Here is a 14,493-nt window from a genome sequence, read left to right on the forward strand (position 1 = left end):
ATCATCAAGAAGCTTTGTTGTGGTGCCTAGAGTGATGGACATAAAAGTACCTCCAGTAGCTGAATCCAATAAGTTCCGCGAAGAAAAATTCAATCCTGCATAAAAGGTTTGGATGATCATCCAAGTAGTCAGTCCATGGGTAGGGCAATTTTTAACCAAATATTTCATTCTTTCCCATGCTTGAGCAACATGCTCATTATCCAATTGCTTAAAATTCATTATGCTACTTCTCGAAGATATAATTTTAGCAGGAGGATAATATCTACCAATGAAATCATCCTTACATTTAGTCCATGAATCAATACTATTCTTAGGCAAAGATAGCAACCAATCTTTAGCTCTTCCTCTTAAGGAGAAAGGAAACAATTTTAATTTTATAATGTCACCATCTACATCCTTATATTTTTGCATTTCACAAAGTTCAACAAAATTATTAAGATGGACAGCAGCATCATCAGAACTAACACCAGAAAATTGCTCTCTCATAACAAGATTCAGTAAAGCAGGTTTAATTTCAAAAAATTATGCTGTAGTAGCAGGTGGAGCAATAGGTGTGCATAAGAAATCATTATTATTTGTGCTAGTGAAGTCACACAACTTAGTATTTTCAGGAGTACCCATTTTAGCAATAGTAAATAAAGCAAACTAGATAAAGTAAATGCAAGTAACTAATTTTTTTGTGTTTTTAATATGGAGAACGCAAACAATATAGTAAATAAAGTAAAGCAAGTAACTAATTTTTTTTGTATTTTGATATAAGAAAGCAAACAAAGCAGTAAATAAAATAAAGCAAGACAAAAACAAAGTAAAGAGATTGGAAGTGGGAGACTCCCCTTGCAGCGTGTCTTGATCTCCCCGGCAACGGCGTCAGAAAAAATGCTGTTGCCGTGGGAGTTGGCAATCTCTGGGGTGTAACTTTTCTTCAGATCCCCGGCAACGGCGCCAGAAAAAATGCTTGATGGCGTGTAAGACACACGTCCGTTGGGAACCCCAAGAGGAAGGTGTGATGCGTACAGCAGCAAGTTTTCCCTCAGTAAGAAACCAAGGTTATCGAACCAATAGGAGCCAAGAAGCACGTTGAAGGTTGATGGTGGCGGAACGTGGAACCTGCACAACACAATCCAAGTACTTTGCCCCAACGTAACAGTGAGGTTGTCAATCTCACCGGCTTGCTGTAACAAAGGATTAGATGTATAGTGTGGAAGATGATGTTTGCAAATAATAGTAAGAACAAGTATTGCAGTAGATTGTATTCGATGTAAAAGAATTGGACCGGGGTCCACAGTTCACTAGTGGTGTCTCTCCAATAAGAAATAGCATGTTGGGTGAACAAATTACAGTTGGGCAATTGACAAATAGAGAGGGCATGACAATGCACATACATATCATGATGAGTAGTGTGAAATTCAATTGGGCATTACGACAAAGTACATAGACCGCTATCCAGCATGCATCTATGCCTAAAAAGTCCACCTTCAGGTTATCATCCGAACCCCTTCCAGTATTAAGTTGCAAACAACAGACAATTGCATTAAGTATGGTGCGTAATGTAATCAACACAAATATCCTTAGACAAAGCATTGATGTTTTATCCCTAGTGGGAACAGCACATCCACAACCTTAGAACTTTCTGTCACTGTCCCAAATTAAATGGAGGCATGAACCCACTATCGAGCATAAGTACTCCCTCTTGGAGTTACAAGTATCAACTTGGCCAGAGCCTCTACTAGCAACGGAGAGCATGCAAGATCATAAACAACACATTGATGATAGATTGATAATCAACATAACATAGTATTCCATATTCATCGGATCCCAACAAACACAACATGTAGCATTACAGATAGATGATCTTGATCATGTTAGGCAGCTCACAAGATCCAACAATGATAGCACAATGAGGAGAAGACGATCATCTAGCTACTGCTATGGATGCATAGTCCAGGGGTGAACTACTCACACATCAATCCGGAGGCGATCATGGCGATGAAGAGTCCTCCGGGAGATGATTCCCCTCTCCGGCAGGGTGCCGGAGGCGATCTCCTGAATCCCCCGAGATGGGATTGGCGGCGGCGGCGTCTCTGGAAGGTTTTCCATATCGTGGCTCTCGGTACTGGGGTTTTCGCGACGAAGGCTTTAAGTAGGCGGAAGGGTAGGTTTAGGGGTGACACGAGGGGCCCACACAACAGGGCGGCGCGGGCCCCTCCTTGGCCGCGCCGCCTTAGTGTGTCGCCACCTCGTGGCCCCACTTTGTTTCCCTTTCAGTCTTCTGGAAGCTTCGTGGAAAAATAAGACCCTGGGCATTGATTTCGTCCAATTCCGAGAATATTTCCTTACTAGGATTTCTGAAACCAAAAACAGCAGAAAACAACAACTGGCTCTTCGGCATCTCGTCAATAGGTTAGTGCCGGAAAATGCATAAATATGACATAAAGTATGTATAAAACATGTGAGTATCATCAATAAAGTAGCATGGAACATAAGAAATTATAGATACGTTTGAGACGTATCAGATCTCGGTCCTTGGTGAGTTGGGAGATGATGACATTGTTGTAGTCTTCGAGGGTGATGACACTAGCTTCAAGAGACATGCGCAAATTTTGTTCCTCCTCAAGTGCTTGATTGAGAGAGGCAATCTCATTTGCCGCCTCTCTTTCAAGCCTCTCCTTCTCCTCTATAAGGTCTTGAGCCGCACCAAGTTGGGCCAAGAGAGCCCCAACATGAGTCTTGGTATCCCCTTGCATGTTGTGAGAAAAGAATCCAAACCCACAATCTCACGCTTAATGGTGAGACTAGTGGCATCATCAATAGATAAAGCATTAGTTGAAGATGTGAGTTTGGAAGGGGATTCTACCTCCGAGGATACCTTTGCCATGAGGCAATGTGCGTTGTTGGTGACGAGGTTCTCATTAGGAGAGTCGAAGAGGGAGATAGAGGGAGTGGTAATGGCGATGGCGACCACTCCCTCTCCTTCCTTGTTGGAGCTCTTGTCCTCATGTTCCTCATCCTCATCGGAGGAGTACTCTTCACGAATGATAAAGGCTCTTGGCTTCTTGGTGAAGGAGACCTTGTCGTCATCGGGCTTGGAGGAGAACTTGGAGAATCCTTTGGAGAGATACTTGAACTTTTCTTTGCGGACAAGCCTTCCACCATTATCTTATCTTCTCTCATAGATACAATCCGCAACAAAATGACTCTTGTCGCCGCAATTGTAGCATGTTATCCCCATTTGCCCCTCCCTTGGACTCTTGGAGAAGTTTCTTGGAGAATCACGTGATCTTCTTGGTCTTGTGCTTCGGGACTTGTTTCCCTCCCAAAATTTCTTGGCGGCGAGAGCCATGTGCTCATGGTAGTTGGTCTTGAGATCATCCAGACCCCACTCAATGGGATCCTCATCGCTTTCACTAGCTTCATGCACCTTCATCTTCAATGCAAGGTTGGGCTTGCGGGTGTTGTGGGCACGAGCAACAAGATCCTCCGCATTCTTCTTGGAGATGTCCAAAGCGATGACTTCGCTAAGGACTTCATCGGATGTCATAGCACGGAAGGAGGCGTTTTGGCGGATGGCCATCAACTTCACTTCCTCATAAGGGAGGAGAGCGTTGTAAAACTTGCTCTTTATCCAATGGTCATCCACAAATGTTACTCCAAGATCTTGCATTTGTACGGCGAGAGCGATGAGGCGCCGATACATTTCTTCGGGGGTCTCTCCTTCATTCATGACGAAGTTGTCGGCCATGTTGTTTACTTCATCAAAACGAGAGATTTGGATGCTCTCATTTCTGAGGAAGAGCTTGTCGAGTTTATCCCATGCTTCCTTGGCGGTCTTGAGCGAGCGGATATGAGCGCGGTCCTTGGGCGTGACGGCCATGTGGATCATGTTGATAGCGGTGGCGTTGAGTTGGTCATCCACCACTTCTCTCCTTGTCAAGTTCTTTGGGTCTCGTGGTGAATAGCCCTCCTCAATGATGCGCCAAAGCTCGGTAGAAGCGCTGCGCACATGAGAACGCATTAAGAATTTCCAATTTTCAAAGCTATTTGATTCAAGTAACGGCGGTGAACCATGCGACAAGATATATGTGGCATAGGTATTGGAACGTTTATGGTGTAATCACTTGGTGGTGGCACCGCATGATTACCCCGGCCCTATACGTTCCGCAACTGGTGTCTCATCCTTCCCCTTTGTTGAAGTGCCGGTCTCCTCAAGCCCTTCCTTTTGTGGATCTTTTGTCGATTGTGCGACAAAATCAACAAGAGGAAATTGACTAGCTTTTGGTGGGGGATCCTCGGCACTTCCCTTAGGATCTTCGATAGGGATTGGTTTTTGAGCAACCAACTCCATCATCATTGCCTTCATTTGGCTAACGATGGATGAATCCAATTTCTTGAGGTCATCCAACGTAGCCGTTGTGCTATCGATGGTAGATGATGGGAGCGGGTGGCTCAAGGGAAGGTGACCCATTCACAACCTTCTCTTGTCCGGTCATTTCTTAGGCGGTAAAGCCGGAGCAAGAAAACCTCGCTCTGATACCAATTGAATGGATCATAGCGGACAAGAGGGGGTGGATGGACGCTATACAAATTTTAAGCCTTTTTCAATTTTAGCGGTGCGGAAGGTAAAGGTGATTGCTTTAGTGGTGGCGGTGTTCCTAGTATGATCCTAGGCAAGTGCAACAAAGGAACAAGCATGATAGTAAGAGTAAGGAGCGGGACAACCGGATGGCGCGGAGACGAGGTGAGGTTTGTTTCCCGCATTTCCTCTCTCAAAAGAGAGTACGTCTGCGTTGAGGAGGTGCTAGCCTCACACAAGAGGCTAGGCGGCCACACCACGAAGGAAGGCCTCACCTTCTTCCTCGAGAGAGCTCCACAAAGGGGCTCCCCCTTCTCCACTATGGCACCGGTCGAGGCGGTGGTTCCTTCACAAGGTTCGGGCGAGCTCCACAACACAAGGAGGCTCCCAACAACTTATGGAGCTAGCACAACACCAAGCTAGCCTCCATAGGTGCACTTCCTCCAAGATCCCACCATAGGAACCTGATACGTCTCCAACGTATCTATAATTTCTTATGTTCCATGCTTGTTTTATGACAATACCTACATGTTTTGTTCACATTTTATATCGTTTTGATGCGTTTTCCGGAACTAACCTATTAACAAGATGCCGAAGTGCCAGTTCCTGTTTTCTGCTGTTTTTGGTTTCAGAAATCGTAGTAAGGAAATATTCTCGGAATTGGACGAAATTAAGGCCCACGATCTTATAATTCCACGAAGCTTCCAGAACACCAAAGAGGGGCCAGAGGGGAGGCCCAGGGCCCCCACACATGGTGGCGGCGCGGCCAGAGGGGGGGGCGCCCCCCTACTGTGTGGGCCCCCCAGACCCCTTCCGACTCCGACTCTTCGCCTATTTAAGCCCCGGTGACCTAAAACTTCGACACGAATAAGCCACGGTACGAGAAAAGTTACGCAGCCGCCGCCATCGCGAAGCCAAGATTCGGGGGACAGAAGTCTCTGTTCCGGCACGCCGCCGGGACGGGGAAGTGCCCCCGGAAGGCATCTCCATCGACACCACCGCCATCTTCATCGACGCTGCTGAATCCTATGATGAGGAGGGAGTAGTTCTCCCCCGAGGCTAAGGGCTGTACCGGTAGCTATGCGGTTAATCTCTCTCCCATGTACTTCAATACAATGATCTCATGAGCTGCCTTACATGATTGAGATTCATATGATGAGCTTTGTATCACTATTAATCTATGTGCTACTCTAGTGATGTTATTAAAGTATTCTATTCCTCCTCCATGATGTAATGTTGACAGTGTGTGCATCATGTAGTACTTGGTATAGGTTATGATTGTAATCTCTCGTAGATTATGGAGTTAACTATTACTATGATAGTATTGATGCGATCTATTCCCCCTTTCATAGCCTGACGGTGACGGTGTGCATGCTATGTTAGTACTCGGTATAATTGCAATGGTCTATCATGCACTCTAAGGTTACTTAAATATGAACTCCGGATGTTGTGGAGCTTGTTAACTCCGGCATTGAGGTGCTCTTGTAGCCCTACACAATGAATGGTGTTTGTCATCCAACAAGAGAGCGTAGAGAAAGTAGCAATTATTTATTCAGTTATGTGATCAATATTGAGAGTGTCCACTAGTGAAAGTATGATCCCTAGGCCTTGTTTCCAAATACTACAATCATCGCTTATTACTGTTCTGCTGCATCTTTACTTCCTGCAATATTACCACCATCAACTGCACGCCAGCAAGCTATTTTCTGGCGCCGTTATTACTACTCATACTCATCCATATCACTTGCATTTCACTATATCTTCGCCGAACTAGTGCACCTATACATCTGACAAGTGTATTAGGTGTGTTGGGGACACAAGAGACTTCTTGTATCTGTTGCGGTCGAAACCCACCGGTGAGCAGCGACGGGCAACACAGTAGAGCCGGGAACAACTTAGGGCTTCGGTTGGCCCTGGTCCCTCCGAGCGACGGCCCGCAAAGCTTTCTGGTCACACGTCCGATGCTGAATGCAAGGGCGTGCCACCTGACCTATACCTGGTCAGGGAGGTGATGGGGATGCCTCGCTTAGTTTCCTGCATGGCATACACGTAAACATTAAATACGAGCCTCGATCGGCTCTCAGGTTATCCTGTGAATCGGCTCATGGGAGCCGATCCACCCATGATTCGTACGAGGTGCACGAATATATGGTGGTCCTGCTTGATCAAGATACAGCTAATAAGATCTACGACGATTTGGGGTTTTCACCGCATAATCGGAACATCCTACTCAGGATTGGGCCTCGCGGCCACGCACGGTGATCGTAAGCCGATCCTAGACAAGGCCTAAAAACCAACACGAGGTTGATTCCCGGAACGTCCTGTCTAGGACTTGCGAACGACACCCTACGTGCCGCTGGATCCTCCAGCCCCTTATAAGGCCTAACTATTGCAGATATTAAACTAATCCTTGAAGAATCAAGGAGCAACCGTAACGGATCGAATCTACTATACTATGATCAAGCGGGGTGCCGCCCCTACACCTAAGATAGGTGTAAGGGCGGCGAGACATGCTAGGGGTTGCACTACGCAAGCATATGATACGAAGAACTATGCTAACCCTAACACATCTATGATAACTACGTTGCTCGCCATCAAAAAGGCTTCAGTACGAGCAACGCATGAACAACGTGGAGCTTGTGCTGCCTAGATCGCAAGATGTGATCTAGGCAGCATGTCGCTTACCGGTAGAAACCCTCGAGACGAAGGAGTTGGCGATGCGCCGAGATTGATTTGTGTTGGTTGAACGTTGGTTGTTGTTTATTCCATAAACCCTAGATACATATTTATAGTCCGTAGACTTTCTAACGTGGGAATAGTCCCAACCGGGCACGAGCCCAACTCTAACTAACCGACACGTATCCTACTATGTTACAGATACACAGGCAAACTAGCCCAAACTTGATACACAAGGCCGATTCACGTATATTCTTCAATGTATAATCTTCAAGCCCATCTTGATCGCGGCCCACCTTCCGACTTGGTCAAATTCTGGTGATAACACATGCCCCCCTGGTTTTGGAATTGATAATTCCAAAATCACTCTGTCCTTCCTTCGTCGGGTCATGTCGTAGCAGAGCAGAACCATCGCAGTATCCTTCATCATGATGCATTGCCTTCTCACCTTCTCCGTGTGACTTGGCAGTTTTATTTTTCTTTGGGCACTATCTCCTCGGGAACTGCTGTGGCATTGAATCTCTACCATATCCCCTTTACTTAACCGCACCGAGAGAATCATCTCAAATGCCATGGGTCCTAGCTTAGGAATGATCTGTTGACCTGCTCAATGAGCCGATGATAACGCACCGGTCGCTCACAATCCATCCTTCATCCTCCCAACTGACGACTTTGAGATCTGATGTACAAAGGGTCAATGATGATGGATCCCCTTTTAGGTTCCTTCCAGCAGCTCTGATGGTCTTCTCCTGTAACAATCCGCCGCCTTTGAAGAAGGTTATGATGCCGGGCCAGCCGATGACCTTCCAATCAGCTTCCAAAACAGAGTGTCTACCAGATTAGCTGCCCCCCGAGCCTCAGTCAAGGCGAGGATAAAGATAAAGACGTTCAGATCGTCCACCATGCCGAGCCAGCTAAACTTGCCCCCATCGATCGTCTCTTCTTCCGTCAAAAGCCGATGTCATAGACGAATAACTGACGGCTTGATGAGCAAAGACCAACAGGCTTCTGACAGTACTGCTGGACTGGCGACCTTGCCAAAGGGTGTCGGAAATCCTCGAAGAGAAGGTTTGGGCACCAAGATCGGCTCATCGAAGAGATGGAAGCAGAAGGCCTTGAAGCTGAACTGAAGACCCAGGTAGACCCTGCTGTGTAATCTGTGCTAGAGTCGATGACTGTGCATCGGCTGTGTATCATGAAATTTTTTTTTACGGGCCGATTTTCTATCGGCCCCCAATATGTTACTGCGCATGTATCGCACATGTTCATCCGATTAGGTGTATCGCACATGTTCATCCGATTAGGTGCCCCCCGAGCCGAATCTGCCAGGTTACTGCGGATATCGGCTCTGTAGTTAGCCAAGGCACTGTCTTTGAACGTCGGCTCCATTAGGACTAAAGTTTACTCTCATTTCTGAGGAAGAGCTTGTCGAGTTTATCCCATGCTTCCTTGGCGGTCTTGAGCGAGCGGATATGAGCGCGGTCCTTGGGCGTGACGGCCATGTGGATCATGTTGATAGCGGTGGCGTTGAGTTGGTCATCCACCACTTCTCTCCTTGTCAAGTTCTTTGGGTCTCGTGGTGAATAGCCCTCCTCAATGATGCGCCAAAGCTCGGTAGAAGCGCTGCGCACATGAGAACGCATTAAGAATTTCCAATTTTCAAAGCTATTTGATTCAAGTAACGGCGGTGAACCATGCGACAAGATATATGTGGCATAGGTATTGGAACGTTTATGGTGTAATCACTTGGTGGTGGCACCGCATGATTACCCCGGCCCTATACGTTCCGCAACTGGTGTCTCATCCTTCCCCTTTGTTGAAGTGCCGGTCTCCTCAAGCCCTTCCTTTTGTGGATCTTTTGTCGATTGTGCGACAAAATCAACAAGAGGAAATTGACTAGCTTTTGGTGGGGGATCCTCGGCACTTCCCTTAGGATCTTCGATAGGGATTGGTTTTTGAGCAACCAACTCCATCATCATTGCCTTCATTTGGCTAACGATGGATGAATCCAATTTCTTGAGGTCATCCAACGTAGCCGTTGTGCTATCGATGGTAGATGATGGGAGCGGGTGGCTCAAGGGAAGGTGACCCATTCACAACCTTCTCTTGTCCGGCCATTTCTTAGGCGGTAAAGCCGGAGCAAGAAAACCTCGCTCTGATACCAATTGAATGGATCATAGCGGACAAGAGGGGGTGGATGGACGCTATACAAATTTTAAGCCTTTTTCAATTTTAGCGGTGCGGAAGGTAAAGGTGATTGCTTTAGTGGTGGCGGTGTTCCTAGTATGATCCTAGGCAAGTGCAACAAAGGAACAAGCATGATAGTAAGAGTAAGGAGCGGGACAACCGGATGGCGCGGAGACGAGGTGAGGTTTGTTTCCCGCATTTCCTCTCTCAAAAGAGAGTACGTCTGCGTTGAGGAGGTGCTAGCCTCACACAAGAGGCTAGGCGGCCACACCACGAAGGAAGGCCTCACCTTCTTCCTCGAGAGAGCTCCACAAAGGGGCTCCCCCTTCTCCACTATGGCACCGGTCGAGGCGGTGGTTCCTTCACAAGGTTCAAGTAGCTCCACAACACAAGGAGGCTCCCAACAACTTATGGAGCTAGCACAACACCAAGCTAGCCTCCATAGGTGCACTTCCTCCAAGATCCCACCATAGGAACCTGATACGTCTCCAACGTATCTATAATTTCTTATGTTCCATGCTTGTTTTATGACAATACCTACATGTTTTGTTCACATTTTATATCGTTTTGATGCGTTTTCCGGAACTAACCTATTAACAAGATGCCGAAGTGCCAGTTCCTGTTTTCTGCTGTTTTTGGTTTCAGAAATCGTAGTAAGGAAATATTCTCGGAATTGGACGAAATTAAGGCCCACGATCTTATAATTCCACGAAGCTTCCAGAACACCAAAGAGGGGCCAGAGGGGAGGCCCAGGGCCCACACATGGTGGCGGCGCGGCCAGAGGGGGGGGGCGCCCCCCTACTGTGTGGGCCCCCCAGACCCCTTCCGACTCCGACTCTTCGCCTATTTAAGCCCCGGTGACCTAAAATTTCGACACGAATAAGCCACGGTACGAGAAAAGTTACGCAGCCGCCGCCATCGCGAAGCCAAGATTCGGGGGACAGAAGTCTCTGTTCCGGCATGCCGCCGGGACGGGGAAGTGCCCCCGGAAGGCATCTCCATCGACACCACCGCCATCTTCATCGACGCTGCTGAATCCTATGATGAGGAGGGAGTAGTTCTCCCCCGAGGCTAAGGGCTGTACCGGTAGCTATGCGGTTAATCTCTCTCCCATGTACTTCAATACAATGATCTCATGAGCTGCCTTACATGATTGAGATTCATATGATGAGCTTTGTATCACTATTAATCTATGTGCTACTCTAGTGATGTTATTAAAGTATTCTATTCCTCCTCCATGATGTAATGTTGACAGTGTGTGCATCATGTAGTACTTGGTATAGGTTATGATTGTAATCTCTCGTAGATTATGGAGTTAACTATTACTATGATAGTATTGATGCGATCTATTCCCCCTTTCATAGCCTGACGGTGACGGTGTGCATGCTATGTTAGTACTCGGTATAATTGCAATGGTCTATCATGCACTCTAAGGTTACTTAAATATGAACTCCGGATGTTGTGGAGCTTGTTAACTCCGGCATTGAGGTGCTCTTGTAGCCCTACACAATGAATGGTGTTTGTCATCCAACAAGAGAGCGTAGAGAAAGTAGCAATTATTTATTCAGTTATGTGATCAATATTGAGAGTGTCCACTAGTGAAAGTATGATCCCTAGGCCTTGTTTCCAAATACTACAATCATCGCTTATTACTGTTCTGCTGCATCTTTACTTCCTGCAATATTACCACCATCAACTGCACGCCAGCAAGCTATTTTCTGGCGCCGTTATTACTACTCATACTCATCCATATCACTTGCATTTCACTATATCTTCGCCGAACTAGTGCACCTATACATCTGACAAGTGTATTAGGTGTGTTGGGGACACAAGAGACTTCTTGTATCTGTTGCGGTCGATACCCACCGGTGAGAGCGACGGGCAACACAGTAGAGCCGGGAACAACTTAGGGCTTCGGTTGGCCCTGGTCCCTCCGAGCGACGGCCCGCAAAGCTTTCTGGTCACACGTCCGATGCTGAATGCAAGGGCGTGCCACCTGACCTATACCTGGTCAGGGAGGTGATGGGGATGCCTCGCTTAGTTTCCTGCATGGCATACACGTAAACATTAAATACGAGCCTCGATCGGCTCTCAGGTTATCCTGTGAATCGGCTCATGGGAGCCGATCCACCCATGATTCGTACGAGGTGCACGAATATATGGTGGTCCTGCTTGATCAAGATACAGCTAATAAGATCTACGACGATTTGGGGTTTTCACCGCATAATCGGAACATCCTACTCAGGATTGGGCCTCGCGGCCACGCACGGTGATCGTAAGCCGATCCTAGACAAGGCCTAAAAACCAACACGAGGTTGATTCCCGGAACGTCCTGTCTAGGACTTGCGAACGACACCCTACGTGCCGCTGGATCCTCCAGCCCCTTATAAGGCCTAACTATTGCAGATATTAAACTAATCCTTGAAGAATCAAGGAGCAACCGTAACGGATCGAATCTACTATACTATGATCAAGCGGGGTGCCGCCCCTACACCTAAGATAGGTGTAAGGGCGGCGAGACATGCTAGGGGTTGCACTACGCAAGCATATGATACGAAGAACTATGCTAACCCTAACACATCTATGATAACTACGTTGCTCGCCATCAAAAAGGCTTCAGTACGAGCAACGCATGAACAACGTGGAGCTTGTGCTGCCTAGATCGCAAGATGCGATCTAGGCAGCATGTCGCTTACCGGTAGAAACCCTCGAGACGAAGGAGTTGGCGATGCGCCGAGATTGATTTGTGTTGGTTGAACGTTGGTTGTTGTTTATTCCATAAACCCTAGATACATATTTATAGTCCGTAGACTTTCTAACGTGGGAATAGTCCCAACCGGGCACGAGCCCAACTCTAACTAACCGACACGTATCCTACTATGTTACAGATACACAGGCAAACTAGCCCAAACTTGATACACAAGGCCGATTCACGTATATTCTTCAATGTATAATCTTCAAGCCCATCTTGATCGTGGCCCACCTTCCGACTTGGTCAAATTCTGGTGATAACACATGCCCCCTTGGTTTTGGAATTGATAATTCCAAAATCACTCTGTCCTTCCTTCGTCGGGTCATGTCGTAGCAGAGCAGAACCATCGCAGTATCCTTCATCATGATGCATTGCCTTCTCACCTTCTCCGTGTGACTTGGCAGTTTTATTTTTCTTTGGGCACTATCTCCTCGGGAACTGCTGTGGCATTGAATCTCTACCATATCCCCTTTACTTAACCGTACCGAGAGAATCATCTCAAATGCCATGGGTCCTAGCTTAGGAATGATCTGTTGACCTGCTCAATGAGCCGATGATAACGCACCGGTCGCTCACAATCCATCCTTCATCCTCCCAACTGACGACTTTGAGATCTGATGTACAAAGGGTCAATGATGATGGATCCCCTTTTAGGTTCCTTCCAGCAGCTCTGATGGTCTTCTCCTGTAACAATCCGCCGCCTTTGAAGAAGGTTATGATGCCGGGCCAGCCGATGACCTTCCAATCAGCTTCCAAAACAGAGTGTCTACCAGATTAGCTGCCCCCCGAGCCTCAGTCAAGGCGAGGATAAAGATAAAGACGTTCAGATCGTCCACCATGCCGAGCCAGCTAAACTTGCCCCCATCGATCGTCTCTTCTTCCGTCAAAAGCCGATGTCATAGACGAATAACTGACGGCTTGATGAGCAAAGACCAACAAAGCTTCGACAAGATCACTGGACCGGCGACCTTGCCAAAGGGTGTCGGAAATCCTCGAAGAGAAGGTTTGGGCACCAAGATCGGCTCATCGAAGAGATGGAAGTGCAAGGCCTTGAAGCTGAATCAAGACCCAGGTAGACCCTGCTGTGTAATCTGTGCTAGAGTCGATGACTGTGCATCGGCTGTGTATCATGAATTTTTTTTTTACGGGCCGATTTTCTATCGGCCCCCAATATGTTACTGCGCATGTATCGCACATGTTCATCCGATTAGGTGTATCGCACATGTTCATCCGATTAGGTGCCCCCCGAGCCGAATCTGCCAGGTTACTGCGGATATCGGCTCTGTAGTTAGCCAAGGCACTGTCTTTGAACGTCGGCTCCATTAGGACTAAAGTTTACTCTCATCAGTCGACGTAAACCGCTGCCCATTAGATCAATGTTGACCACATGCCGAACGTATGTTGAGGATAATTTTGGCCGATTGCTGGAATCGGCCTCCACGTTGATCGAAGCGCTCAATGAAGGCTTGCAATGTTCCTCCATAGCTCCTTGGGGCCGATCCCAAAAATCGGCCTCGCCACGTTTATTCATAGGCTTGCTCTTGCTATACCGTCAGGCCGGTGGCTAAAACCAGCCTAACCCCGTCCTCCGTGACGTCGATGCGCACGCAGTCGTGTTGAAGCAATTCAGTTAACAACTGAGCGATAAAAGAACTTTCACGAACACATTTTCTCATATGATGTATATATTCTCATGCTATGGCTAATACTTAGGCAGTTCATAATGAGATGCATGCAAATAAGATCATCTAACAGCTATGTCAATCATGGAGAGGTACCAACAATCAATAATAAGCATCATGAATCATGTATATAAGCAGGATTGCAATGTTCATCAGAGAGTATGATAAAGTGGTATCTCGCTTGCCTGTATTTGAATAGCAAAACATAAATGCTCAGGCACCTCTGAGGTTCATAGAAAGACTAGAAATAGAGATTGACAAAGATAAAAGCATCAAAGTTATACCACAATCAATAATATTTTGAGACAAGCATATTATACTAAGAAAGACAGTTGTGCTCTCAAGAAAGTGCTCAAAGAAAGGATGGAGACACAACATAAAAATAAAAGATTGACCCTTCGCAGAGGGAAGCAGGGATTAACATGCGCTAGAGCTTTTCATTTTTTTTTTAAACAAGAGTAAAATTATTTTGAGAGGTGTTTGTTGTTGTCAACGAATGGTAATGGGTACACTAACTACCTCGCCAACCGGACTCCCAAGAGCGGCTCCCATGAATTATTTGCATATTTATGTGGCACTCCTTCCAGCCTTTCTTACACAAACCATGGCTAACCGAATCCTCGGGT

Source organism: Lolium perenne, chromosome 6, assembly GCF_019359855.2.
Source record: "Lolium perenne isolate Kyuss_39 chromosome 6, Kyuss_2.0, whole genome shotgun sequence".
Taxonomy (NCBI): Eukaryota; Viridiplantae; Streptophyta; class Magnoliopsida; order Poales; family Poaceae; genus Lolium; species Lolium perenne.